Source organism: Ambystoma mexicanum, chromosome 11 (genome assembly GCF_040938575.1).
Source record: "Ambystoma mexicanum isolate Mex_15411 chromosome 11, UKY_AmexF1_1, whole genome shotgun sequence".
Classification (NCBI taxonomy): Eukaryota; Metazoa; Chordata; class Amphibia; order Caudata; family Ambystomatidae; genus Ambystoma; species Ambystoma mexicanum.
In genome coordinates this window covers 234,358,099-234,385,258 of record NC_090934.1, presented here as the reverse complement: position 1 = coordinate 234,385,258, position 27,160 = coordinate 234,358,099, and the positions used below count along the sequence as shown (strand labels likewise).

At 46.5% G+C, this 27,160-nt stretch overlaps 1 protein-coding gene and 1 long non-coding RNA gene across 3 annotated transcripts in view; one reads left to right on the top strand and one right to left on the bottom strand.

Moving 5' to 3' along the window:
* The window catches only part of PHACTR4 (phosphatase and actin regulator 4), an 858,314-nt gene that overhangs the window by 825,195 nt on the left and 5,959 nt on the right, over positions 1-27,160 (bottom strand). The window lies entirely within an intron of this gene.
* LOC138503317 (uncharacterized) overlaps positions 22,985-27,160 on the top strand; it is a 124,982-nt gene continuing 120,806 nt past the window's right edge. Inside the window, exon 1 of the long non-coding RNA XR_011279614.1 lies at positions 22,985-23,314. This is a non-coding gene — a long non-coding RNA (uncharacterized lncRNA). The remainder of the gene's footprint in view (positions 23,315-27,160) is intronic.

Here is a 27,160-nt window from a genome sequence, read left to right as displayed (position 1 = left end):
GGTCAACCAGTATCAGACAACTGAGGCAAATTAGTTTTTAAAAGAAGAACGGAACAGAGAGTAAGAGGTAATAGATTGCAGGGATAGAGGAAGAAGCAAAAGCTTGATTGAGCACAGCGGGGGACGAGGAACATCAAGTCGGAAAAGTCCAGCAGAACAGAGAGAAGGAGAATAGAATGAGAGGAGAGATGCGAGATAGTCAAGGGAAAGCCATAGAGAGAATTGAAAACTAGACAAAGGAAATTGTATTTGATCGAGAATAAAAGAAAGCCATCAGAGTGAAGCAAGAGAAGAAGAAGCAGAGTCCCGATAAGAGAGAAGGCAAACTAAGCGAACAGAAGAATGAGATTGATTTGAGAGACTAGCGAAGAAACGAGAAGCTTTGTGGCATGAAAGGTAAGAAATTGACAAATTTTACGTATATTGTAAAGATGAAAATCAGCAGGCGCATGAAGTGAGAGATGATTAGGCAAAGGAAATATTAAAGTCAAAATAAAGACCAAGATTGCAAGCGGTGAGGGAGATGGCAAGATTAGAGGGAGGAAAAGAAATAGGAGGAGGAGAGTGCTGGATGGGCGATATTGGGCACTAGCAATTTAAATGACAGTTTTTATCTGCGTTTTATAGAATATTGCCAATGCGGACAATGTGAATGTATTATTGGCTGGCAGGGCTTGACAGGGTTGGAGTATGTGGCAGAGATCCCACATCTGGTGAAGTGCGATAGCAATGGATTGAAATTTCAATTTCTTAGGGGCCCTGCGCTTGCTTGTGACACTGACATTGCAACACACTGTGTGTTGCTAGAGTTGTAATGTCCTCTTCCTCACTCATTCGCCCGACGACTGCAGGACCCCATTCCCACCATTGGACTCCACGGGGCAACATTTCTGAAAACAATGCTAGGTAAACCCAGCAGGGCTATTTGTTTTATTTCTGGCAAGTTATTGGACGTTCTAAAACCAGATCGCACTGGGGCGCGTTGCGTTACCGTTTTATTTCTTGCATTTCTAGATTCCAACCTGCTGCTGCTTTACAAGCAAGCACCTTGCCAGTGGGGCTCTCTTTCTGTGGGCCCACTGCTTTCTCAACATGGTCACCGCCATCGCCTCTCTTCCAGGCACCAGAGTGCCTCACCATATGCATACACAGCAGCCGATGCGATTGGCTCACTCCTCTTACATACAGCCAATTGGAGAGCCGGCAGGCATCAAGAACTGGCCCACCTTCCAAAGCTCCTGATTGGACCTGTCCAGATCTGGGAGGGCTTGGGTCAGCAGCTTCACCTGCATTGAACAATCATCCAGCCAGCTTCACCACAAACTTGTACCTCAACCAGAGCTTTGGTTCTTCCATCCTGGAGTACCCGTCTTCCGGACGAACTGATCCCTATTTCACTAATGCATAAACTGTGTTAAGTAGCCAAGCCCTTTCTCTGTTCTTTTCTTTCTCCTATGCCTTCTTTACCACTCTTTTCTACATGTGTGCCTTTTGTAATCCCAAAGCTAGGCATGTGTTCTACAACGCGACATCCCCATTTCGCATTGCATATGCAAGCCTTTAAAATCCCAAAGCTAGGTGTGTGGTTTACATTGTGACCTCTATTTTGTATGTGTTACTGCTGCATCTGCTTGCGTTGGCTACTAGGCTGCCTGGTCAGTTTGCACATGTACTGTGCATGCTCTCCATCTAACCTCCATTCTTATCTCTCCGCCTTCACTATGGCACTCACCATCTCACCCATATACTCTAAATGCTATACTTTAACCTATCCTCTCTTATGATGTCTGGAAAGAAAATTTAAAAAGGCTTTCCTAGCCACTCACCCTGGCCTACCCAACGCAGACACCTGCATCAGCGAAACATCCAGACAGATTGTCACCGACTTCCTCTTTTCTGTCCCCTCCTCAGATCTCTGGACCCCTCATCTCTACTCGCTCTCCTTTCCCCATTAATGGTGGCACTAGATGGGAAGTCCTCCATCTCTCCCTCCGACAGGGGCATCACACCCCCGTACCCCTCATCAGAAAACCTTCAAAGACAGAGACCTGCTTCACCTTGCCACGCTCAATGCTCGCTCTATCATCAAACACTTTTGCCTCCTGCTTGAAGACCCTGACCTATCCTTGCTCTTACCAAGACATGGTTCAGTCACTACTTTGGACTCCCTTCTCCCCGACGGCTACAAGATAATCTCCAAGCCTCGCCCTAACCGTGCTGGCAATGGGGTTGCCTTGATCTTCACTTAGTGGGCCCCTTCTTCCCTCATACCCACTCAGCAATACTACTCCTTCGAGAGCCTGGACTGCAAGCTGGTCATCTCTCCAACTTCCTCCCTAACCATTGCCACTAACGACCACCCAGCTCTATCGCCCTGTTCCTCTCAGAATGGGCTGAACATATACATATATTCTCTCTCCCCTCCTTCCCCCCCCCCCTCTGATCCTACCCACTCGGCTGGGCAAACTCTCACTGCCTTTATTCACACCAATCTTCTACTCTTAGCTCCCCTCCCAATACACTACTTCGCTCTCCTGGACAGACCACTCCCTCCTCGCCTCTCAACTGGGTCCTCTCGGCCCTCTGACTGCACGTCCCCCTGCTCTGCTAAACTCGTTACCGGACACCCACCCAATGAAACGAGTGTCAGCTGCTGCCTTCGCATCCACAATTATCCCCCGTCCCCTCTCACTCTACTACCTCAGACACTGCCCTCATCAATCTACACCTCACCATAACTAACACTCAACACTCTTGACCCAGTCATAAGGATTCGCCTGAAACATGCCACCAAGTGTGATACCTGGTACAATTCTGATCTAGCAGCCCTGAAGCGCCAGACCTCAAGCTCACCTAAAGCAATATTGTCTCTTCATTCGCTTCAAGAAGAGGCCCCACATCCAGGCACGCATCTCTGGAGCATCCAACAACACGGTTGAACTCTGCAATGAACTAGCCAATCCTTCAGCAGTCTCCACTACGCCTCTTCCTTCCCAGGCCCTCTGCTCTGCATTGGCCATTGGCCACTCACTTCACTGCAAAAACCCAGGGCATCCTGAATAGTCTTTCTTCCCCCCTAACCCTGCTCCCAGCCCCTTTCCAAACCTGGCCTCCCTCAGTCTCTCCCTCCTCCTTCTCTCCCATCACATCAGACAAGGTCACTAGGGTTGTCTGCGCTATGAAGGTCTCCTGCACTGAACTGACCGACCTCTTTCCTCACTGACCGCACCTCCCAGGTAATCCTGGGCTCTTTGTCCTCTCCCACCTCTATCTCCACCTGTGGCGTCCCCCAGGGCTCCCAACCTCTCACCCGGGCTCTTTAATGTCCATCTCCCCCTGCTCACTTACCTTATCTCCACTTTCTCCTCCAACTGCCAGTGTTATGCAGACGACAACCAGCTTTTCTTCATACTTCCCTCTGATCCGCTCCTCACTTCCTCTACCATTACTGACTGCCCATCTGCGATGCAGTCCTGGTGTTCCTCCAATTATCTCTACCTCAATGCCAGCAAGACGGAGATGCTTCCTATTGGGACTTTGGCTCCCTCTTTCCCAACTTCACTCTGGCCACCTGCTATGGGCTCTCCCCCCTACCCTTAATCTGTAGCTAGAAACCTTGGAGTCATCTTAGACTCCTCCCTCTCTTTCCTCCCCCATATCCTGGACCTTGCCAAGAAGGCCCACTTTCATCTCCACCACCCTAGAGCCTCAATCCCAAAAAATATCTCTCTAGCCCTAAAAATCTCTTTACTGGCTCCCGGTTGCTGCAAGGATTAAATTCAAATCCGACTGCATCATCCATAAGGCTGTCTGGGGGCGGGGACCATGCCATCTACAACTTGGTCTCACTAAATACTCTCCCTCCAGATCTCTATGCTCCTCCAGCTCCAACTCTTTGTGCATCAAGCTTCTCTCTAATCAGCAAGCTGGTGGTGGCCATTCTCTTTCCTCGGCTGGTTCTCACCTCTCAAACAGCCTTCCCCTTCCTTGCCTCAAATTCCGGAAGCTCTTCAAGACTTTCCTCTTCTCCTCCGACTGCTAAACCCCACTGGTGCCAAGATTGGTGGCCAGAGCATTTGTGTGTCCCTCCGGGTGCTGGTCTCCCCCCCCCCCCACCCAATCGCCTTCAGCCTATGCCCTCTCCCAGCATTTGCCCGGTTTGGGCACCCACCAGTCTGTGTTGCCTCACAGGCTTGCACTTAATACATAGCAGATGATCACTACCTACCAAGTGATCTCTTCCTCCAGCTGTCCCAGCACGTGCTGGAGGGTGACCATCCTGAATTTCTGCGCCTTGATGTACTTGTTTAAGCGACGCAGGTCCAGGATGGGGCGCCAACCGCCTGTCTTCTTCTTGACAAGGAAGTACACTCCGGAGCCCCGTAGCGCTCTGGGGACGAGCTCGATGGCACCTTTCTTGAGCATCGCCTTTACCTCCGACAGTAGTTGAGGGACGCGATTCTCCTTCCAGGCCACGGGAGGAATGCGAGGGCACTTCTTTTGGAATTCCAGCGAGTGCCCATTGGCCAGGGTGTCCAGCACCCAACGGTCGGTGGAGATGGACTCCCACACGCTGACGAACTTCGTCAGACGGCCTCCCACCGGGGTGCTTTGGTGGGTGCCCGACAACCCGGATAGGTCAGTCTTGCTTGGAGGCGGCCTTGCCGCCTTGGCCTGCGACGGGAACCCCCTTGCTTGCCGCAACCTCTGTAGGCCTCCTGAGAAGAGGAGCGGGCCGCCTGGTGGTATGTGGAGGAGCCACCGCTGGATCCTTGGAGGCACTCCGTCTGCCTCCAGAGCTCCGAAAAGGCCGCCGCTGCTGAAGTACCCCCAGCGCCCGGGCCGTCTCCGAGTCGGTCTTCATGGCCTGTAGGGACTCATCCACCGCCTTACCAAAAAGGTTGTTGCCGTCGAACGGCATGTCCAACACCTGGGTCTGGACGTCCTGGCAAAAGTCTGTCGCCTTGAGCCATCCTCGTCGGAGGCAAACTCTGTTGCCCAGTTGGCGAAATCCGGTATCGGCAATGTCCATTGCCACCGTTATGGCGTGATCCGACGCCACCTCGCCTTCCTGCAGAATTTCTAGGGCCTCCGCCCTTTTGTCATCAGGCAGGAAGTCTAGCAGGGGAGCTATCTTGAACCAGAGCTCCCTGTCGTAGCGGGCCACGATCGCTAAGGCATTGGCCGCCTTAATCGTTGTCGCCACCGGCGAGATGACTCGTCGTCCCATAGAGTCCAACTTCTTGCCCTCGCTGTCCGGCGGGGAGGTGGAAGTTGAAGCCGCCGCACCCGCTGCCTTCTTCTTAGCCGCTGCCGAGACAACCGAGTCCGGTGTGGGCTGGGCCCTGAGGCACAAGGGGGCGGCATCGGGGACTCGGTACTTCTTCTCGTACCGGCCCCTCTTGGCTGGTATCGTGGAAGGGTTCTTGAGGACAGCAAGCCCCTCCTCCCAGATGTCGCGTAAAGGCACCGCGAGGACAGCCTGCCTCTTGGACTCTCGTCGTTGGTACAGAAACCCCTCCTTTTTCTGTTCTTGAAGGCAGAGCTGGAAGAGCTCGGATGCCCTGGTTATGGCGTGGAAAGAGCCAATTTCGTCGGCTGGAGACAGGATGTCTGCTGCGTCATCGCCGCCGTCATCGTCCGTCCCCGTCGCTGTATCCTCTCTAGGGTCCAGCGAGGAGGATGAGGGGTCCACCGATCTCGCACGCACGAAGGGCGGAGCAGGGTGGACCCTCCTCCGCTTGTTAGGAGGGCGTCCCGACGGGCCTGGTTCTGGATCCTCTGTCAGGGTCTGTGGTAATCTCGTCCTTATCTCGGTGCATAAGGATTGGATTGCCAACAAAATGGCCGCCGAGCTATCTTGGGGCTCGGGCAATAGCTGCGACGGACGGGATGGCCGTTCCACTGGGCCCTGTTTGTTGTCGTCGTTGCCATCTTCGATCACGTCAGCAGGGACCGCCCCCTGGGATTGAATCTTCTGGAACCTCTCGTTGAGGCCCTTCTCGGTTTCCACCAGTTCCTCCTCAGAGGCTGATTCCGAGTATGTAATGTCCACCGACACCCCCCCCCCTTCCAGCCGGGGGCTTCATGGGGGTCTTAGCGATGGGCTGGAAAGAGGAATCCCTCTGCGGTGGCAGGGATACTCGGGGCCCGGCGGGCGTTTCCACAGGCGTAGTGTCAGCCGGCTTCGCCAGGGTTGCAGTGACCACTTCGGTAGAGGCCTTTGCCGGGTGGATCAAGGCCCTCACCACCTTAGGTGCGTCCTGGGCCTTCGCCTTGGGGGGTGGGGGGGGTTTGGTCAGCACCTCGCTCCCCCTTCGAAATCAACCGGGTCCGCTCCAGCGGCCTACCCGAGTTCTCGGACTTCCTCTTCCCCGAACCAGAGCGCTGACTCGTGGTCGAACGTGCCAGGGAAGTAGCGCCCTGCTTGGCAACCAAAGAGCCCGACCTTTCGGCGCTCCTGGTGCCCGTGGACTCGCGGTGCTGGGTCCCCGTCGCCGGGGCGCCCTCACAGGACTTAGAAGCCCGCTCAGACTTCTTCGCCTTCTCACCTGCTGTGCCCTTCTCCAGCCAGACGGCGAGGCGGGAATGACGATCTTGTTTGGTCCGAACGAAAGGTTCTTGCAGAACGCACAGTCTTTCTCCACGTGCGTCTTGTCCTCATGGAGGCAGTAGAGACATCGCAAATGCTCGTCCTCCTTGAAAAAGTTCTGTAATCCGCATCCAGGGCAGCACCTGAACAGCTTGGATCCGGGCGTCGAGCTTCTCTTGTCCTGGGCCAGGTCCGTTGAGGTAGGCCGCAGATCTTCCGGAATCCTCCAAGAAGTATAAACTTGACGAAAACCTCACCCTTGAGGGGCATAGAGAATTCCGAAACGGGTCCCCGTTATCGGAAGTAGAAACGGTAGAGCTTGAGGCTCGATTAAACCTAAAAAATCTCCTGAAAAAACATGAAAACGCAATAAAAAACTCGAGAGCTAAACACAAGGACTCCCAACACTTGAGCGTGCGGTAAAAATCTGAGGATGGCTGCCAGAGGCGGGGTTTAGGGAGAGGGCAGGCATTGGTTGGGGGGCAGTATGACCCAGAGATCAGTGATTGGTTACTACTAAGAAAGACAGATCAGAAACGAAACTGATACAGAGTTTTTCTTTACTGAGGATTCCCAGCCTGACGACGGGGAATATTCATGAGCATGTGAATCCATGCCAGACCCCATGCTGGAGAAGACAAAGTAGTAAACAAGTGGAGAGTTGGGGAAAATACCTTCAAATGGCTTTAAGCTGTAGCTCTAGAGTGGATTGGCTCCCATGGTAATGCCAAGATTCTGAACAGAAGTAGAGGTAGGCAGAGGTCGAGGGCCCATTAGGAAGAGCCAGAACTATTCCTGCAGGGGTAGTTGTTGCACTCCGACAATGGGTTCAGTTTTGAACAGGTTGAGGTAGAGTCCATTAGGGTCACCCATGAGTGGGCATGTGCGAGGCTTGTGTTGAGGTTCGCCAAGATCCTGGTTGGCTTATTAGTTATGCTGTAGACAAATTGTGTGTGGTGTGCGTAGTGGAAGCATGCGAGGCACATGTTACTGATGAGATCTAGGGTGTGGGGGGCATTTATATGTTGGAGAATGGACGAGAAGCTGGAGCCTTCAAGTACTCTGCACGTCAGGTTGGGAGGTAGCGATCTACAGGGGACAGTGTGAGATCTACATTGTGTGGTTTCTGCTCAGTTCTTTTCGGACAGATCAAGCACAGGGCAGGTCCCTTTGGCCAAATGTTCTCTGGAGTATTCAGTAGGATGTCATGACTGAATGTGTTGAATGGGACAGAAGTACTGTTCAGTAGGACGAGTTTACTGATGCAGTTGTCATCTATGTTGTTTTTAAACATGGCCCAAATTGATCAAAGTGTGGATTCGGTTCCTCTCATTGCCCTGAACACGTGCCGATTGATGGAGGTTTTTAGTTGATCAATTTCAAGGATTTTGAGAATGAAACTGGGTATTAAAGATTGGGTCTTTAAGGATAGGTTTAATGAATACTGCTTTTGGAGGTGCTAGGGACAGTCCCCTGATCGGTGACGGTATTAAGAAGTAATAGCAAGCCACACACTAGTCCTGGTTGCGTTAATATTAATTTCGTAGATGTGGGACGTGCACAAATCTTCTGGAGAGCCTGCTGGGTTGCTAGAGTTGACAATCTCTTGTGTTTTACTAATCCTCAATTGCACTTATGAATTGTTTTGATAATACATGACTGGCGTGACGCACTCTGCCCATTGATATTAAAAACATACAAATTAACGATTATGTATTGTATTAAAGTTCAATCCCTGTGCGCGTACACAGGGATCGAGCCCTTGAAAGACTGACCATCGGCAGGTGAATATACAAAAAATGTCTATTGTTTCATTTGGAATTTACCAAGAATACGAATATTAAGATTGCCATACTTTAATACCAGTTAGGGGCGTACAAGACGGGGATTGAAGGTCCTTCATATTGAAACAATCTTATATGTGACTTTGTGTCGAATGCAGAATCAGGACAAATATTGCGTATGAACTAACAAACTTACCAATGCAGAGTATACAACACTGGATGAATGCCTTGAAAACTACATTTGTCAAAACACGTTTCGGCCGACATCCTTTTCTAATAAAGATATTGCAATATATGTGTATATAAGCTGCATTTGAGCTTTCATACGATAATCAGTCATTTGGATCTATTAATATCAATGGGCAGAGCGCGTCACGCCAGTCATGTATTATCAAAATTGTACAACTTGTAGGCGCTGATGGGTGCACTCACCGACTTTGGCAACGCAGCTGGCAACAATCTAAGCATACAGTGACCGTAGCGCATAACCTAGTGTCCATACCCATTTACTTAGCATTTATGAATTGTACAGTTTAATTTGCCACTAACCACGAGTCAGTTATGAAATTGACCACAGAAAACATCAGACAGGATGGTGAAGATTAATCATGCGTCACATTAGATAGACTTGTGGAGATCAACTAGAAGAACTTGGAGTATAGCCAATGTACTAACCAACCACTCCTGCTCCCCTCCAACACAACACTCAATTACTATACATGCCCACTGAGCTAGCCAATTCATACACAAACGCACTCAACATAAACAAGACTTGCATACAACAAAATCCCTGACACTGGACCATACACATACAACAAGCCAGTGCGCACCACCACATATACCAGCCAATCTACACAAACCCAACATAACAAGTATTCACAGAGAACAACCCAGGCCTTGGATACAACAAGCCAGTGCACGCAATAAAACACCTGCAAGCCAACCCACACAGATGCCAGTTTCTCCTGGGGCTGGACCTATCCTTTCACTCTACCCTCACTAACCATCCTCGTCCCTCTTTCTTGCAGAACCATGTGAGAGCCTGGAGACTGCCCTTGGTGGTAGCGGTGCGCAGTCAGTGCAACTAATAGCACTTTGGCAAAAGCCCTCAATAAATACAAATAAAAAGTAATTAATGGGGTGTGAAAGGGCAGAAAGCAGTTCATGGCACATAGGATAATCTGTAGTTATTGGTTCCATAAATGAAAAGCGAACGTTTGGTTCTTTCCTGTCCAAATGGTCTTGTATCTGTTGCAGACATGTGTAGATGTTAGGGTTTTGAATTCTTTGAAGATTACCTTCTGGCCATGTTGGGCTAATTACTATTGGAGTATCAGGCGCTTTTGCTTTAGGTCAGTTTGTCTGGCGGTTGCTTCTTTTGTGAACGTTAGCTATACTGTCCAAGGGGGCGTTTTTCCAGTAATGAATGATGAATTAGTTGTATGATGTTATGGTTTGAGTTTGGTAGTGGTAAGGGGTTTTATTCATCTTGTTTTTCCAGCATTGTGTCCATTTTGAGAGAACCTGCGCTTCCGTGAAGATGGTGAAGGGGATAGAGAGGTGGTCTTGTCAGGGTTGGAAGACTGGGGACTGGATGGTGAACTTCTTTTTGCAGAAAAAAGCCAACCAAGGTCTGTCTGGCTTCATTGGTAGTTTGAGGTGTTAAATGCCGATGTTTGAGGACAAACTGAAGCTGTGTCATGCTCCTTCTCAACGCATGTTGCTAAAGTCTCCCAGTATGGTGAAGAGGTGATTGGAGACCTCATCTGCCAGGTTGTCAGCAAAGGAAGGATTGTATGAAAGTGGTTTATTTAAGAGGACAGTTAGAGTAAATGTGTGCGAGATTGAGCAGGTTATGAGGAGAGATCTGTAATAGTATTAAGGGTTGGAACATTGATGGCGTCTCCAAGTACAATCCTTCTCTTCTAGGGCAAATCTAATGTTGTAACTCATGCCAATGGTTTCATGTAAAACTGAGCAATCATCTGAGAGTCAAGTTTCTGTGATGAAGAGAAAGTCTATTTTGCCTGTTGATAAAAGATCAGATGTTGGAGGTTGGAGGAATATGGTGAAAGGAGGAATCTTGTACCGACTGCCCTTGTGAGGCAGTTTGACACAAGTAGAAATTAGAAAATGTGTTTGTAGATTGTTTTGCTTCTCAGTGCACTGTAATCTTTTTCAAAGCCTTAACACACGATGAAAAGAGAAACGTTACACGCTTAAAGGCAATCATTCACATAACACACTTAGCTAAAATGTAAAATGGCTCTTTATGGCCGTTTATTCACGAATCAGCATACATAAAAGAATAAATGCAGTGAAAAGAATGCATTAGCGTTTATAAATACTTCACTGTTAAAGCAGAAGCTACAGAACGATCTTGCCCGAACTGCACTGGAAAGCCCCGAAACAGGCAGGCAGAGAGGTTTGCTTAACAGGCATGGAAAGCAGTGTGTTCACTCATTCTCCTAAGCTTTCTACGCGTATGGCTAATCTAGTGTTCTCCGTTTTAAACATCCCACAAATGCAAGATGGCATTTTCCAGAATGCTCCGACTCTCAAAGTCCACCTGTTGCCATTTCCCATGGGCCCTGGCCTGGAGTGACCCATGACAACCTCAAGAGAAACGTTTCCCTTTCCCATTAAAAAGTGCAAAATAAACAGCATAACTTTCCTTCAGCTCTACAGCGTTATAAAGGCACCAGATGGCACCTTTATTCAAAACAGTCCTTGAAGCGAATGCAAAAGCGAGAAAACATGTTTGCTAGTAAAATGCTGGCTGCAAAGAAATAATACGATCCACGTTACTGGTACACATCAAAATGCAGCTTTCAGAAAATGTGCACATTTCATTGAGGCTTGAAGAGAATGCCCCTCGTGACGCTGGGCGCACCCAGAATGCACTGCACACAGACTTTTTTTTGTCAAAAGCATTACATTCCTCTAGTGACTAGGTTGCTAGCCTAATCCTCAAAAGGGTTCAGTAAGTGTTGTGGGGTCAAGTAGATTGCCATGGTTGCACGTTTCGGGATGTAGGAAATGATCAGCTGGTTGACTGTGTATGTGTAGCAGTCAACCCCACATAAGAGGGTGAAGAATACAACAAATTCTGCCTTCAGAGATGTGAGGCTGCACCTGCAAGCTTAAAACGTACACAATGTGGTAACCAGTGACAAATGGATTCCTTATAGCGACTACATGGAGCGATGGTTGCGGGCAAGTATGCATTTAATTTACTAGACACTTCTAGTAGTCGTCCCTTGACAAAATAAGATGCAAAAGAAAGGAAAAAAATAATTAAAAAAAAAAATGTTACAAGGCTACAACCTATCAACAAATCAAAAAGGTTCAAACTGGGGTTCTCACGTGAATGATAGCTATTTTTGGAGGCTGCATTTAGTTGACCAAATTAGGCTTCTGGCTTTCCAATAGGCTTTGACTATCAAACATCAAGTACAACCTCAAAAATCCAATAAGTTCATGCCATTACTAAAGGACGGCAAATGTCACACTATTAAAGAACAACAATCCTTAAAATACTTGATACAAAGCAGGTACACGCCAGGGATGTCATCTGGGGGCGGGGGCTCGCAGAGGCCGCCCTTGCTACCCATAAAAAATGTAAAAATGTTTTTTTTTTTTTTAAACGACAAACATACAAAAAATGTTTTACTTTTTTTAAATGGAGTCTCCTAGGCTGTGGCCAGTGCCATGTGGCTCCGTTTCTGTAGTGGCTGGATTTCTTGTTCAGGCATCTTAAAAATACAAAAAAACGCTTCCACAAAACACTTTGGAGTAGTGACCCTAAATAAGAAATAATAGGAATAACAAACAATTTGTTTTTTCTAGAACTCTGTACAATACTAGCTAGACTCATTAAAGGTTTATTTCAGGCACACCTCAAAGAATGAGTCACTGATTCAGTCTGTGACTAACTCAAATTCACAATGCAGACAAAAACTTCCAAAAAGCATTAAGAGTAGAATAAGCATCTATTTCGGACTATGCATTTTGCTTTCCGCAAGGAAATGTTTGACGACAGAACATTAATTGGCTCTTTATTTCATTGCGCCATAATAAATGCTTTGTTGTAATGTGCATCTTTCCTATCTGCCTTGCATGTTGCTTAGGAGGTGTGTTTGAACGTATGCGGTAACGAGTGCCCAGAGTATGGGATGCCATGTGAATGAATGCACCGCTTTCCCTGCGCTACTCTAAATAATTTTTATGAACTCTCCCAATGATATGTATTTTGCCAACCTCTGAAACCTTAAAAGTAGATCCACGCAGGCTTGACATGTGGCCAACTATGCACCAGTCCTGCAGATGAGCTGCTCTGCCGTTAAATCTGTTACCAGTTTAAATGCCACAGTTATTTGCTTTCTGACTCTGAGACCATTCAGACATGTAATTGCTCCTTTTACCAGGCCGGTAACACAGCTCAGTCGGTTGAGCGCTCGCTGCTGCGACGTGCGTGTGATTTGCAGGTTCGAATCCCAGCAAGGCCAACTCAGCCTTTCATCCTTCTGAGGTTAATAAATGAGTACCAACACAGGTTGGGTGATAGTGTATGTACATTTGTTCTACATAAAGCGAAAGTGCTATAACACGCCAATTGGCCATGGACGTGGGCTTGCAGTCACAGTAATTTGGTATTATGCGCGGATACACACGGTGATCCATTCTTGTATGAAATATATATCACATTACAGAGATACCGTAACCATATTTTTCTAGGAACAATGCTATGTGATGCCACTTTCTGCTTTGTCATGGGCTGAAAGGTAGTGTTCCATCGCTTCCCGTGATGTCACTTCAGGGTGGGGTTCAATGACTTCACTTACAGGATGCCAGAGGTCAAGGGTCATATGATGTCACTTCAGCTACCCCTTCCTTGCATTTTGGTGAGGCGACGTTCCTAGTACACACGCCTAACAAAAATGTCCAGTAAACAAAAAAAAAAAACGGTTTTGTCATCTTGGACATCTGGGACTCAATTATATTGACGTCAGAGGGAACTAACTCCAAATACACATACAAGGTTTACTTTTTAGCAAATCACCATGCAAGACACGTACAAAAGGAAGGTTTTATGACATTGCTAAGGCAGGTGATTATTCATAGACATATACTATCTACAATACCACTATTCAAAATGAGAAAAAAATTAAGATTATTGACGCTATCGTATATGAATAGAGTCATTGGTATGATGAAAAACACACCTGTAAGCCCGGGATAAATGCAGTGTTTAAAACAAGGATGCTGTGAAAAGGCCTACCGAGCTAGAATCTGCCTCCTTATTATGAAGGCGGCACTCACTGCCCCCTATGTCCCAGAGGGAGGGAGCTGGTTTCAATGAAAAATGAAGTGAGCGCACACCTTCTCACCAATTTTAGAGGCACTACAACAATTCTCTCAGGATTGCAACGCAGTATGACAAAACAACAAAAAAGTATCCGCCACCCTTTGACGAAATTACTACTGCTCCGGTCACACATCAGATCAATGAAAAAGGCAACAGCAATTATAACTGTTTAGGAGATCTCTACACAAGGTTAAAAATTCCATCCAAACCAATTACAAAATATTACACTGGACGCAGATGTTCAGATTACTTGCAGGGAATCTTCACTCTACTGGTGCTTCTATTCCTCGTCCCAGTACTTCCCTTTGAGGCCCTTTCTCAAGCGTCTCTCTCCTATTGCGCCTGTCCCTTCTTGGGAGACATAACATCCCTACTAGTGGGACCTTTTCCCTACCGGTTAGGAGCGTAGAAACATCCGTACTGGGACGGGGCAAAGCAAGGAGAAAGCAAGATTACAGTAAGTACTTACCTTTGAAATTTAATAAAGTCGACTAGATGCGGAAGGGACCCATGACAAGTCACCCAGACACTGAATAGAATGCCTTGCCACCACCACCACCTTTATTGTGCTTCAGATCATATCAAAAGATGACGTCCTGGGCCCATCCACATTCAATCTGTAGTGCTTAATAAGCGTGTTGAGACTGGACCAAGTGGCTGCCCTACATATCTCCTGTAGGGACACTCCTCCGTATGTTGGGCCACCAGGTAGACATCTCCCTCCCCTCAAGGATCTACTCTGAATCGGTCCAGTGGGGTGTTGGTCTGCCTTCCAATAGGCCACAGGAATGACAGTGCTGATCCATCTACTGATGGTCGTTGTAGAGGCTTTCGTACCAGCCCCACCCCACAGGTCACCAACAAATGATCTGTCCTTCTGAAGTCCTTCACATGGTGCAGATTTTTAAGTACTTTTTCTTTAACATCTACACAGTGCCATGCTTGGATCCTGAACAAAAGTCGGCAACACTATTTCCTGAGATCTGTGAAACTTTGAGGCTACCTTGGTCACACCTAAAATGAGCTCCACATCCCATACTTTCAAAAAATGGAGGTTTGCATAGAAGAGTATTAATCTCACCCAGCCACCTGGTCAAAGTGATGGCAAACAAAAAGGTAGCTTGAATGGTAAAACAACCTAAAATCAATTATTAGGTTAAAAAAAGGGGGCCTTCTGCAATATAGCCATAACTAAAAGAAGATCTTAGGGATGGTAACTCAAATAGCTCCACTGGTCTCGAGACTGCAGCTTAGTTTCCAGTTTCTCGCGCTATGAAGCAAAAGACCAATAATGCTCCCTAAATGCTCTTAAGACTGCCCAATACACTCATAATAAGGATACAGCGAGCCCCATTAGGGCTTCTTCTTTAAGAAACTAAGATCTGGCGAATGCTACATTCAAGAGCTGGAAGATTCGGTCTACCGCACCAGGCTACAAGGTGAGCCCAGTGGAGGTCATAGGACTTAAACGTAGAAGCTCTGTGCCCTCTGCACAGCTTCGGTCAATTGAACTGAAAAAAATTCAGCAGACTCCTCATTTTAACTTCCAAACCACCTATTGTATCAGTTGCGTTGCCGAGTGGGGCTGCATTTCCTTCAGAGATGAAGTTCAATTGAGCATCACCAAATCAGTTTCTAACTGGAGCTCGCGACGAGATGGGAGCCAACCTCTACTGGAACAATATGGGGCAACTAGAATAGCTGTGACTAGGCTCAATTGCTTTGCATGTTTGCCTGCCTTGAAAACCGTGTGGACTTTGGCTTCCATGGTATACACACACAGCTTTTGGCCCTCGAAAAGGGAGTTCAAAGGCTGTGGGTCTTTCGTAAACCTTCAGGTTTCCTGTACCTGATGTGCCCGTCGTTCCTTGCCATAGAGGACCGGCCCTACTATTTCAACCAACACCAGTAACGGATACTTCGCCCTTCAGATGGTAACATTTATACATGACTCAGGGCACAGAAATATGTTCCAGGTGAGGTCGTTCCATTCTCACAGGAGCTTGTCTTGGATATCCGCCATCAAAGAAAGGCCCACCTTCAGGATGTGTTTGTACTGCCCCACAGATTTGTTCAACTACCATCTCTACTTCCACACTGATCAGGTATTTCCCAGTAGCAGCCTCCTCTTCATCTGAGGAATTTGGGGACATTGAAGAGGAAGAACTAAGTTACAAGACGAGAAGAAGGAAGGATAGGGCGACTTCTTTTCTGTGGTCATTTTCTGCTCTGCTAACACTTGATTAAATAGGTCCTTCAGCTCCTTCCTAGAAAGGGAGGGAAACAAGTGTTTGGTCTTTTGAGATGACTGCCAAAAGCAGACGGGAGGGCAGAAAAAAGGCAGAGGCTTCAGCAGCCTCTAGATGTTTATGCCAATACATGTACTTGCTGATGGTAGAAATGGCAGAGATGCGACTGGTATCAGGGACGTTACCAAGAAGACCCAGAACATGTTTCCTTTAAATTACGTGCATGCCTGAGCAGCGTGTACCGCTTCCATAAACCAGTACAGCAACAATGCATCGATTAGCGAAAGGGCGTTTTTTTCTTCCCCGGCTTACACCCTTCTCCATGATATCACCATGGATCCCCATTCCCACTATCCGGAGTGCAGGCTCAAAACCCGCCCTGGCAGAGATAAGCCCCGAAAGCCACACCACACTTTCGGGGACCTCATTTCACCATGGCCTCTAAGGGGCTGCGCATGTCATTTCAATGCCCCCCTCGATAGGCAAAGTTCACACGGCACCCCCTAAAGCACGTACAGCACACAGCACCTTGAGATTTATTTAATTTCTTTACAAAGTGCTCTAAACCCAGAGGCATCAAGGTGCACATTGCAGTGAGAGACAGATCATAGGAAGAAACAGTAAAAAAAAGGTAAGGATAGGTGATCAACTCAGCACCAAGTTGGGCCAGATGAGAATAGCAATGTCTTAAATTGTTTCCGGAAAACCATGTACGATTGTTCTGATTGGAGAGCGTGTGATAGTGCATTCCAGTTCTTGGAGGCAAGGCCCAGGAAGCTTTGCCCTCCTGCACTCTTTATTCCATATTTGGAAGTGATGAGGTGGTGGGCATAGGCAGAGCAGGCGGGTCTTAATGAATGTGCTTTTACAATCTTGTAGGCAAGCTAGGAGGGGATGAGTTGGAGATGCATTTTTGTGTAATGGCAAGTGTTTTGAATATTAAACGCTCAAATATCGGTAACCAATTAGTGTTTCTTCTGGCCGCCGAGATGTGTTCTCTTCTCTGGATGTTAAGTGCAGGTCCGACTGAAGGGTTTTGAATGACATGCAGTCTGATGATTTGGGTGGAGGTACCAGCAAATAGAACATTACAATAATCTAGTCTATAGCCAATAAGAGCTGAGGCGATAGTGAGGCAGCTGTCGTGGACAAGAATGGTCTACTGGAGTGGATTAGTTTAGTGGTGTATACAGCGGAAGACAGAATAGCACAGACCTGTCGTGTAAGAGAGTGCAGCATCCAGGTGGACACAAAGCGTTGACCGGATTGGATACAGGGATAGAGATGTTGATGGTGAAGGTATTATAGTAGGGGCCTAGCTTGCTCAGTCAAGCTTGCGATCCAACCAGAAGGTTTTCCGTCTTCTCATCTTTAAGACAGAGAAGATGTAAAGCCACCCAAGCTTGGATAGTGGTACACGACCTGGCGCGTGCTGGAGTCAGACGTTACCTGTTGATCTGCATATCATCTGCGTAGTTTCTGTAGGAGATGCTTAAGTTGTCCAGGAGGTCAAAGAGTGGTTTTGGGACAATATTACACAAAGTTGGGGAGGCACATAAACCCTGAAGTAAGCCACAGGTGACAGGGGCAAAAGGGGGAAAGGGGGAGGGGCGAAGCATTGGCTGCGAAGACTCCCAGTGACCCATCTGTAAGAAAGGAGGAGATCCATGCGATAGCTTTGGCAGAGCAGTGGGCTGCTGACACCAGGTGCTGGCACAGAATTTGATGGTCGCCCAGGTTAAATGCTTCAGACAAGTCTTGAGGAGGGTTGAGTTGCCTGCATCCTTAATCTCATTTTTGTTTAGGGTTGTCTCAGTGCCATGACCTGGTCTGAAGCCAGATTGTCTCAGTCCTAGGATGTTGTTGGATTCAAGGCATGACTGGACCTGGAGGTACACCACCCGATCCAGGATTTTGAGTGAGAAGGGACAGTGGTATTGGGCGGTAGTTGACAGGGATGGTTAGAAAGGGTGTTTTTATTTTTAGCAGGGGGAGAACCCAGGCATCCTTTAAACTGGTATGAAAAGTGGATGAGGAGAATGAGGCATTAATAAGAGTGGTGATGAAGGGTGACAGGGCTTCAGCACACTCCTTAATAACAGAGGCTGGGCAAACATCTCCTTGGCATTGGGAAAGCTTAAGGCCGTCCATGATCACGATGACATCCGTTTCGGTGACAGGTTTGAAGGTAAATGTGGGTAGGTCTTGCTGGCTGGCTGTAGGGGAAGAGCTCGGGGCCCCTGAGGTGATGATGAGTGCTTTTCTTCAATAGGATTTTGTCTTAAGAGTCTTGATTTTTCTTGGGAGGGCGATTTGGATTTTCAAACACCAAGTGTTGTCATTGGTAAAGTTGGAGGGCAATTCAAGCCGTGGAAGGATAGCAAAGAGTTTGCAAGTGCTTGATTTCTTTTTCGTTAGAGATGCATGTGTTAAAAGTGGCCCTTGTGGCTTGAAGTATGGGCAATTTATAATCATTTGCCAGGGATTTAAAGCCAGCTTTATTCGTTTTAGACAGAGTATTTCTCCAAGTTGTTTCTGCCGAATGCTTTTTCAGGCAGAGATCTCCGAGGTCCATAGTGAACCAAGTGTTGAGGTGCAAGGCAAGTTTTTTCTTTAAGCGGGCAAGGCGGGCTAAGGTGTTGACAGCCTGTGCGAGGGTATGGTTTAATAGGTCAACCAGCGAGTCAGGGTCGCTACTGAAAAGTTGTAAGGGTTGAAGTTTATCCATCAATGGTAAGATACAATCTTTCATAACTTTGCAGAAGCTATGGGTAAGTGCAGGAAGTAGGATAATGGCAGTCGGGAAATGGTTTGCCTTTGGTAAGGTGTAGAGGATGTTATTGTGATCAGTCCACAGGCATGGCAAGTTGGAAGTCACTGCGGTGTTGCAATGGATGTCGACCAGCCAGTCAACGATGCAATGCAATGAGTAGGGCTGGAAATCCATTTGAAGAAGCCTAGAGCCGTCAGGGAGCTAGCTAGGGAGGAGGCGTTTTCATTAGCCTTTTTCATGAAGCCAAAGCTGAGGTCCCCCAGGAGTAATGTCAGAGGAAGGTTTGATATTAGTGGAAAGTGCCAATCTCTTCGAATGGTGATTGCAGGGCCAGGGGCACAGTAAACTATGTGTAGCGTGATAGTGGAGGTGTGGGAGAGGCTTAATTTGCTGTAAGTAGCTCTCTGCAGGTAAGGGAGGAGTCGACAACTACTTTGATGAGGAGGGAGTCTCTTACTAGGAGTGCTAACCCACCACTTTTTTCAGTCTGTCTTCGCGGGAAATCGTTTACTCGGTAGAATGTATGCCACTGGCAGGTGGGGAGAACCGTTAACTGCAAGCTTGGTATAGATGCCTCCTTCAAGAGATTCGAAATGTATTAGGTCTTGTCGGTATGTTATTGCTATATCATGTAACTGCAATGGGGGCTCGAGATGTGAACCAACCAATAAAGGTTTATTTTTTATTATAATAAAAAAAAAATATTTACTTCAATGGACTGGCTAAGAACAGTGTAGTGCCAGAAGCAGCGTGTAGCCAAGTTTCAGTAATGGCTAGCAAGTCAAGACTATTGACTTTGATAAGGTAACATATTTCAAGCGGTGAGCAAGGATCGATCTGCTCTGCCGTTAACTAGGGCTCCTCTTAAGGCAGTGGTAGTTGGCGTGGAATTGTTATTGGGAGTTTGCTGGCTGTTAGTAGTGCCATAATGCACGTTCGAGGATAGGTGGGAGGGGAAGAGGTTAAGTGTAATATTATGGTTGTTTAAGAGATGGTCTTCCTCTGGCATAAAGGCAAAGACGGTTCAGTGTGCAGTGTCACTGTTGGTGGCACTATGGCTTATGCACGGTTTGTGCAAGCAGTCCAGGGTAGGGGTGGTCATAGAGTGGCTGGGTTTAGCCGTTTTGGCTAGGGTTAATGGCTTAGCAGGGATGGTAGCTTGTGGCAGATTAGCTGCCACCAGGGACCCTGACCCCACAGGGTAACTGGCAGGTATCCTTCAGTGTACTTTCCATGCAAGAAGTCACTACAGGGGAGTGATACACCAAACAGTTGCAACTCCATGCCTAAATTGAGGGACCATGCGGGTGGATGTTGTCCGCCCACTTCTCATAACCCCCCACCTTTCCAATGCGTTTTCAAGTATTTAAAAAAAAAAAAAATCTGCCCCTACTCAAGTGTCATGGTGGGGTGTAAAGCTGGGTCATAGATTGTGAGGCCAGACACTAGCCACAACACTACTTGAATTGATCATCACAGTACTTAAAAAAAAAAAAAAGCTTATACTTTTTTTGTGATATTCTGCTATACGGGGCATGTTGTTACAGATTCTTAAACATAATGGTGCACACAAATGTTGTATAGAAATCGGTTCTCTTAGCATTTGCCATGTGCACTTTCCAAAGTTGGGAAAGAAACTGAAAAGATGTGCATATTTCACTTTAGGATACTTTTAGTTCCTGTGATGTCACTTCCCAGTGCATACGTCACGAACCCCCCCCCCCTTTAGGTGTGGTTGGGGGACATTGAGGTAATGTTGGCATTTGTGGTTTGTAACCACAACTAGAGACAATGCCAGATGATTCGAGGAACGCTGTGCAATTGGGTTATGGAGTATAATGGCATCGGTTGGTATTTTTATTTAACCTGCACAAAAAACAACAAAAAACACCAACTGATTTTTATTGGTCAATAGGAAAGGTATAGGTGGGACAGACACTCTTTATTGGCAGAAACATAACAAAAACTCTGCAACGTAAAATCAGTCTCGTAGTCCTTTGCAGAATCGGACAGCAGGCAAGTACTGCTGGACACTCAGTCCGTCCAATATAGGTCTACTGGCACAGCCCATACGCACACAGTGGGCGTCTTCCCACGTTTGAGCTGGTTTAACAACCGGTAGGATTTAAAAAAAAAAAAAAAAAATACCTGAACCAGTAAAGTTCAAGCAAAAATATATATATGTATATAAAAATTATATTAAAAAAAAATAGGTCTATTGCACATGTTTAATGAAATACTGCTGGTTTGCGTTTAGCGTTACGCGGCAGCTCAAACAGGACGTAGCGCTCCCCCATGCCCCCACCAAAATCTTACTGCTCTTGCTGCAGGCAAATATCAGGCGCATGTCACCCATACGTAAATTGGCTCCTGCACAAATTAATATATGCACAGCTAAAACGCACCAGCTATGAGCGAGGTGAGATGCTGCCTGGTCTCCAGAGCACATCCGCAGTGTGATGGAGGTGCAACATGCCAGGCAAATCCTGTCAAGAGCAAAATTAGCATGAAGTCACTAGAGCCGCCAATTATCAGAAAGAAAGGAAGCTATTCTCAGCTAGGAACACTAAACAAGGAAGTTGAACAAGGGACACGAGTCCACATATCACGTACACTCTGTACATCAACCTTCAGCCCTATAACTGACACAGTGAAAACCATACACAACAGTCACCTGTTAATGACTGGCTCAGAAATAACTACCGAGCGATTTTCATTTTAGCACGTGTCAAATCAGAGGAGCTCCAGTGACCGAGGTGCGCACAACGGCCGGAGCGGTGTTCCACTAGTTTTTTATGTTTACCATTCCTCTACTTTTTACAACCATATTCAGCATTCATCCAGAGGATTTGTCCATTAATGTCCCTGTGCAAGTGTAAAGTTGTAATAAGAGCCTTAGTTACTAGTCAATGAGACTATTGCAATGCCCCAGCTGCAAGACCTGGTCACATGTTGCACTATGCGTCCGCCTTCCCTCTTCAGTGCCGAGACCACAGTTCCACTACTTTTTTTGGTAAACTTCTACCACTGTGAAGCTCTGTCATTTCAAAAGCACCGAGATCAGCCCGATCCCTCGTGCTTCACGCGAAAAACTTAAAACGGCGGACGTTATTACCGCACTATAAAACATTTTTTATACATTTTTACAGTGAATAACAAAAGAAAAAAAAGCATTGGCAATGCTGACAATTTGGGCATGGGAAAGACACTTGCCAGGCAGTCGTGGTTGTGTTAACTACCTATTGTTGGTAGCAGGTGCAAAATGGTACGAGTACCGGGGCATCTAATAGCGTGCAGTAATGTGCCTCCTGTACATTTACGTCATGCTTAGCTGTCCGTGGAATGGTGTTGTTTGAAAGATGATGTTCTGTGTGACAGAGTGTCTCGAGCTGGTGTGTGGATGGGCAAGTGTTTGTCCTGTGCTACACTAGGACGTCACTTTACTTGCGACGAGTTTGTTTCAGGACCAGAAGCTGCAGCAGGGGAGCAGCACACAACGGCACAAGCACTGCCCCCTGAAAAAGTTATCCCATCCACTGAAACGCTAAAGGCTCTGGTGCCTTGCTGGTCGGGCAGTGCAATGTTAGCAGCTGCGAGTGGCCATGCGCCAGAAGGTGGGTTGGGGCTGGCAGAGGTGCAGTCAGGAGTGTTGTGCGGAGCGAGTAGTCCTGTGCCTGCTGTCAGGGTGGATTTTCACTGTGATAAAGTGAGTCCAGAAGCAGCACTGCGCCTGCTGTCTGGGTAGAGCAGGCAGCAATCCCATCCCTACAGAAGAGCTGTGAAGTCTTGTGGCCAGGCAGCACAGAAAGAGTCTCCTCTCTGCAGACACGGCACCTGCAAGATCCGGTGCCTGCTGCAGAAGTGGTGGGTGCTGCCACAGGAGGTGCTGGTGAACTGTTCCCTGGGAGGGGGGACGCAAAGACCTGTCGTCCAGGCGGCGCAGCAGCAGAGCCCCGGGGGGTGGCAGAAGTGGTATTGTTGCGCAAGAGAGCATATCTGGAGAACTTGCAAGGGGCAGCGATCCAAGCGCTGTAGGCTGAGTAGCGGAGCCTTGGGGTGGCAGAAATGGTATTGTTGCAGAAGTGAGCATGTCTGGAGAACTTGCAAGGGGCAGAGATGTTCTCCTGTCTGATCCTGCAGGACAAATAGTGAGATCACAAGCGCTGGCAGGAGCGTCCCAGCGTGTCGGCTGGAACGCAGCACGAGTGCTGTGGAACGGAGCACGTGTTCCACGTTTGTTTCCGTTCCTACTAAGGGCAAGCGTGGGGTCAGGGAGCAGTTGGCAGAGTGTTTTGAAATAGCGGACAAAGCAGCAGTCAGCCGTCACAGAACAGTCATTTGAGGAGTATGGCTCAGGAAGAGAACTAAAGAGACACTGTCTCCGATGCATTTGTGGCCCAGGGGAACTGTCCCATGTTTATGGTGGGTAAAACCGAGGAGGTCTGTGAAAGGTGCAGCAGTTTTGTTGACAATTTGATGGAACTGGATCCAGATCGCTGGGGTTTTTATGTTCAGTTGAAAGCCTTCATCCACAGCCCTGCAGAGAAGGTCTGTATCAAGCTTTTAAAAAATTATTTTATTTTAACGCCCAGAAATCTTTCAATACAGCACTTTAAATTCTTCCTTGCGTACAATGTACACATGCTATTTATGTCAGGACCACCATGAATCATGGAGCTCACTGATGATAGCCTGGCCAGAAGCAGGTTGCAAATCACTCTTTACTTTAGCAATCCGCAAAGTTCCTTGAAAGAAGACACTGGAAGGAGTCCTGGTCTGTTTCATTTTTTTAACACTCTACTGTTAATAATTCTACCAAGATAATACTTTGAGTAATGTAAAAAGGAATTTGTGTTTTGTTCACTTTGTTCAACTGTCTGCATTTTGTAGGTTAGTGTTATTACAGCATCTTGAATCATGAACGTGCGTTTCACTTTGCTTTAGGACACAGGCAGTATTGTGTAAAATGAAAATGGTCTTAAACAAGGGCTGCATTTCATTTTCCTCAGTCTTAATCTGCTTTAATAGAGGCAGCGCAGTTGCAGTAGCATGGGCATTTCATACTTTGTTTTCTTTTCATCACAGAAGCACATCAATTGCTTGGGGCTATTTATTCAGTTTGATATTTATAAAATCGCACAGAATGCATCTGGGCACTTAATTTCTTTTTTAGGAGAGCCTCCCAGCAAGCAGTTGTTTGGCTTTAGTAGGATGGAAAATCTTTTTTCGTGTTCTATATGTTTTTTTTATTCTTAAAATTGCATGTGTTCGCGTGCACGAAAGAGCACTATAGTTTGTCTTAGTGAGCAACAAACAGCTAGGCATGTAGTTTGAACTTTATCTCCCTTTCTGACCACCCACAGCAAGCAGGTATAATGGACACAGTTAGAAGCAGTGCTGTATATATGTTCAGTGGTACAGAGATTGTACAGGTACCTCTCAACAGGACTGCTATATATTCAGGCAAAGTAGCCTAATTTATCAACAGAGCTGCTATACGCATGTCATTGCACAATGCCAAATATGCACAGCAGGGCCGATTGCATCATTCCCAAATGTCTTAGCAGGACTAATATCTTTTGGGACAGTACCTGAATTTCTTAATAGAGCTGCTGTTAAGAAAGCACTAACATGTGTTGGAATTTTCTGCAACAAGCTAAAGTACTGACCAAGAACCGTTTTTGAGCTCTTCCCACCAACCTCTGACAGTATGAGAAGATGGCATTGCTGTCATACTTCAATCCTTTCTGCACCATCTTGTGCTTTTAAACATTTCTGCTTCTCCCATGTCCAATTACTGAGTCCCACAGCCAAAAATCTAGCACATTTCAAAACCTCATTATTAATCTCCTGACTAATGTAGTATAGTCCAAACAACCATAGAGCTTTTGAAAGGCCATTTATGTCAAACAAGCCTCACATGGAACTGCCAGGGCACTAATCCTATGTTCCTTTCAGTGTCTGTTGGAAAAGGCAGCTCAGTGGGTCAATAACCCGGCTGCAGAGATTATTGTGTAACCTGTTAGTTCAAATCCTGTTGATAGGTGAGTTAATGAGTCTGCATCAGAGATATGCATTTAAGATGCAGGTAACATCTTAACAGATTTGACTTAACTTTGGACTTAAAGGGACTAAATGTTCAGTGATTCAGAACACAAATTTCATCCGGATGTTCTATTTGTAATGGCTCAGAACACACACCTCATCAGGAGTGCTGTGTGTATAATGGCTCATAACAGACAATTCTTCAAGGCCGCTATACTTGCAATGGCTCATAATACACACCCCATCAGGGCTGCAATACCTGTAATGGCTCAGAAGTAGAACATGCACATTCCAAGGGGACCGCTATATACTTGTAATGGCTCAGAACAGGCACGTCTCATTTTGGCTGCTATACTTGTAATGGCTCAGAAGAAGCACATCCCATGAGGACTGCTATACGTGTAATGGCTCCGAACACAGCTCATATGGGCTCTTATACTTGTAATGGCATACAGTGTTAATAAAGCATCTTCATTCAAGCAAGTGCTGCACCTGGTCAGACAAACCAACTATAATTCCCCGCCCACTGGCCAAAAGAAGGTTTGCACACGTCTAAAAAGGAGCACCCAAGGGTAAAGCTGCACTAGATTTATAAACAGAAAAGGCATTTTCAACTTTTGGGATATTTATTGGTGCTATGTTAAAAGACAAACAGAAAAACAGGAGAGGAAGAGCAACGCTGAAACTAAGCAATACTGGAGAACAAAGGTGTGGCGGGGGTGGGTAAGAGACTCAGGAGAGGGGGAGCGAAAGGACGAACATACTAGATAATCCAATAACAGGAAGAGAGAGCAATGAGCTACACAATAGGTTAACAAAGAAAATGTTGGGAAGGATCCTACTGTTTTCCTTCATTCCCAAGTTTCCGCAACTGCTTTAGAATTAGGCAAGACTTCTGGTAACTGTTTTCTAAGCACTACAAGAGTCCAGGGGGGAGGAGGGTCACTAAATAAAGAGAGTTACAATTGAAATGTAAGGTGCAAATAACTATTTAGATGGATATATTTGTAAAAAACGGTTGAATTGTAGTTCGCTTTGCTCAAAGCACACAGTGAATGCAGCCTGTGCTAAAAAATAGACTACAGGCAGGCTGGCAGAGCACACAGTGGCTGAGCAGCTGTCCTTGTCCATCACAAGCCAATAAAGACTAAAAAAGATTCAATGCACGACATACAGAGTACTAGGAAAAAAACAAGGTTTTTTGGAGAATTACTGGACCAGATCAAATATAACAATATTGAGTGAAGTGTTGAGAATAGCAGGAAGATGTGTTTATGTATGAATGTTTACAACATAGAAAATGGTGCTAAGCAAGAGCTATAATGTATTCCTGCAGAGGCAGCAGCATGTTAAGCAGGATTGGTCAGTATCTAGTGTTTCCATCGAAAAGGTTTCCAACGAAACCTATCCATCAAAAATATATTAATCTAATGCATATATGTGTTGGTTAAAGGGTTATTTTTCAATGGGGTGGGCTTTTAAGGGTAAAAAAACTGGGGCTTGGGGAGGGACAAAGGGAAAAAGAAAATACAAAAAAAAATGCATACATTTCAATGGTTAGGTTTTCGATGCAAAAACATTCATTGGAAAGTTTTAAATGGAAAGAGCATACACCGGATTGGGCCATGTGTAAACCTGGCCATGCAACACTGGAGACTACAGCATCCCTTGTATGGCAAGAAGAACAGTTTTGGATGAGCTCTTCCAGTATCCATTGACCAAGTTGAAGAGCATATAAAAAGGTGCCTGCTTGCCCTTAGTCTGGAGAAGCCAGCCAAGGAAGACAGAATGCTGGACGGAATGGCAGAGTCCTCTGCCATCCCACCCAATCCTCATCTTTGTAAAGATTAAAGTGTGTTATCCTTGCAAGATAAGACTCCTGGCCTTAATTCCCTAGAGGGGTGCATTTAATCTGCTGTGAGCGTGATCAGGGGGTACCCCAATGTATTCAAGGTGTACAAGTATGGCCTACCTTTCAAAATTGAGAAGGGAAACAGTTAACAATAGGAGAGGGAGAGAAGCAGAGCAAAAAAAGAGACTTGTAGATACGGTAAAATAAGATCAATGGCAGGTGGGGAGAGATGGAAATAGAAAAGCATGACTAGAGAAAGGCAGGCCAATAGCTTAACAGACAGTGCAAGAAAAATAATCAAAAGGAGTAGCAACCACAACCGAGAAATTCAAAGAAGAGATATAGCCAGAGTAATGACACAAGAGAGGAAGAGGAGTTCTAGCAACTGATACAGCGAGATATAGGAGGGAAACAACAAAAATAGGATGCAGAGATGGGAGAGGCAGCAACAGAGAAACAGACCACAAGAAGCGTGGCATCGCAACACTTAAGGGTTA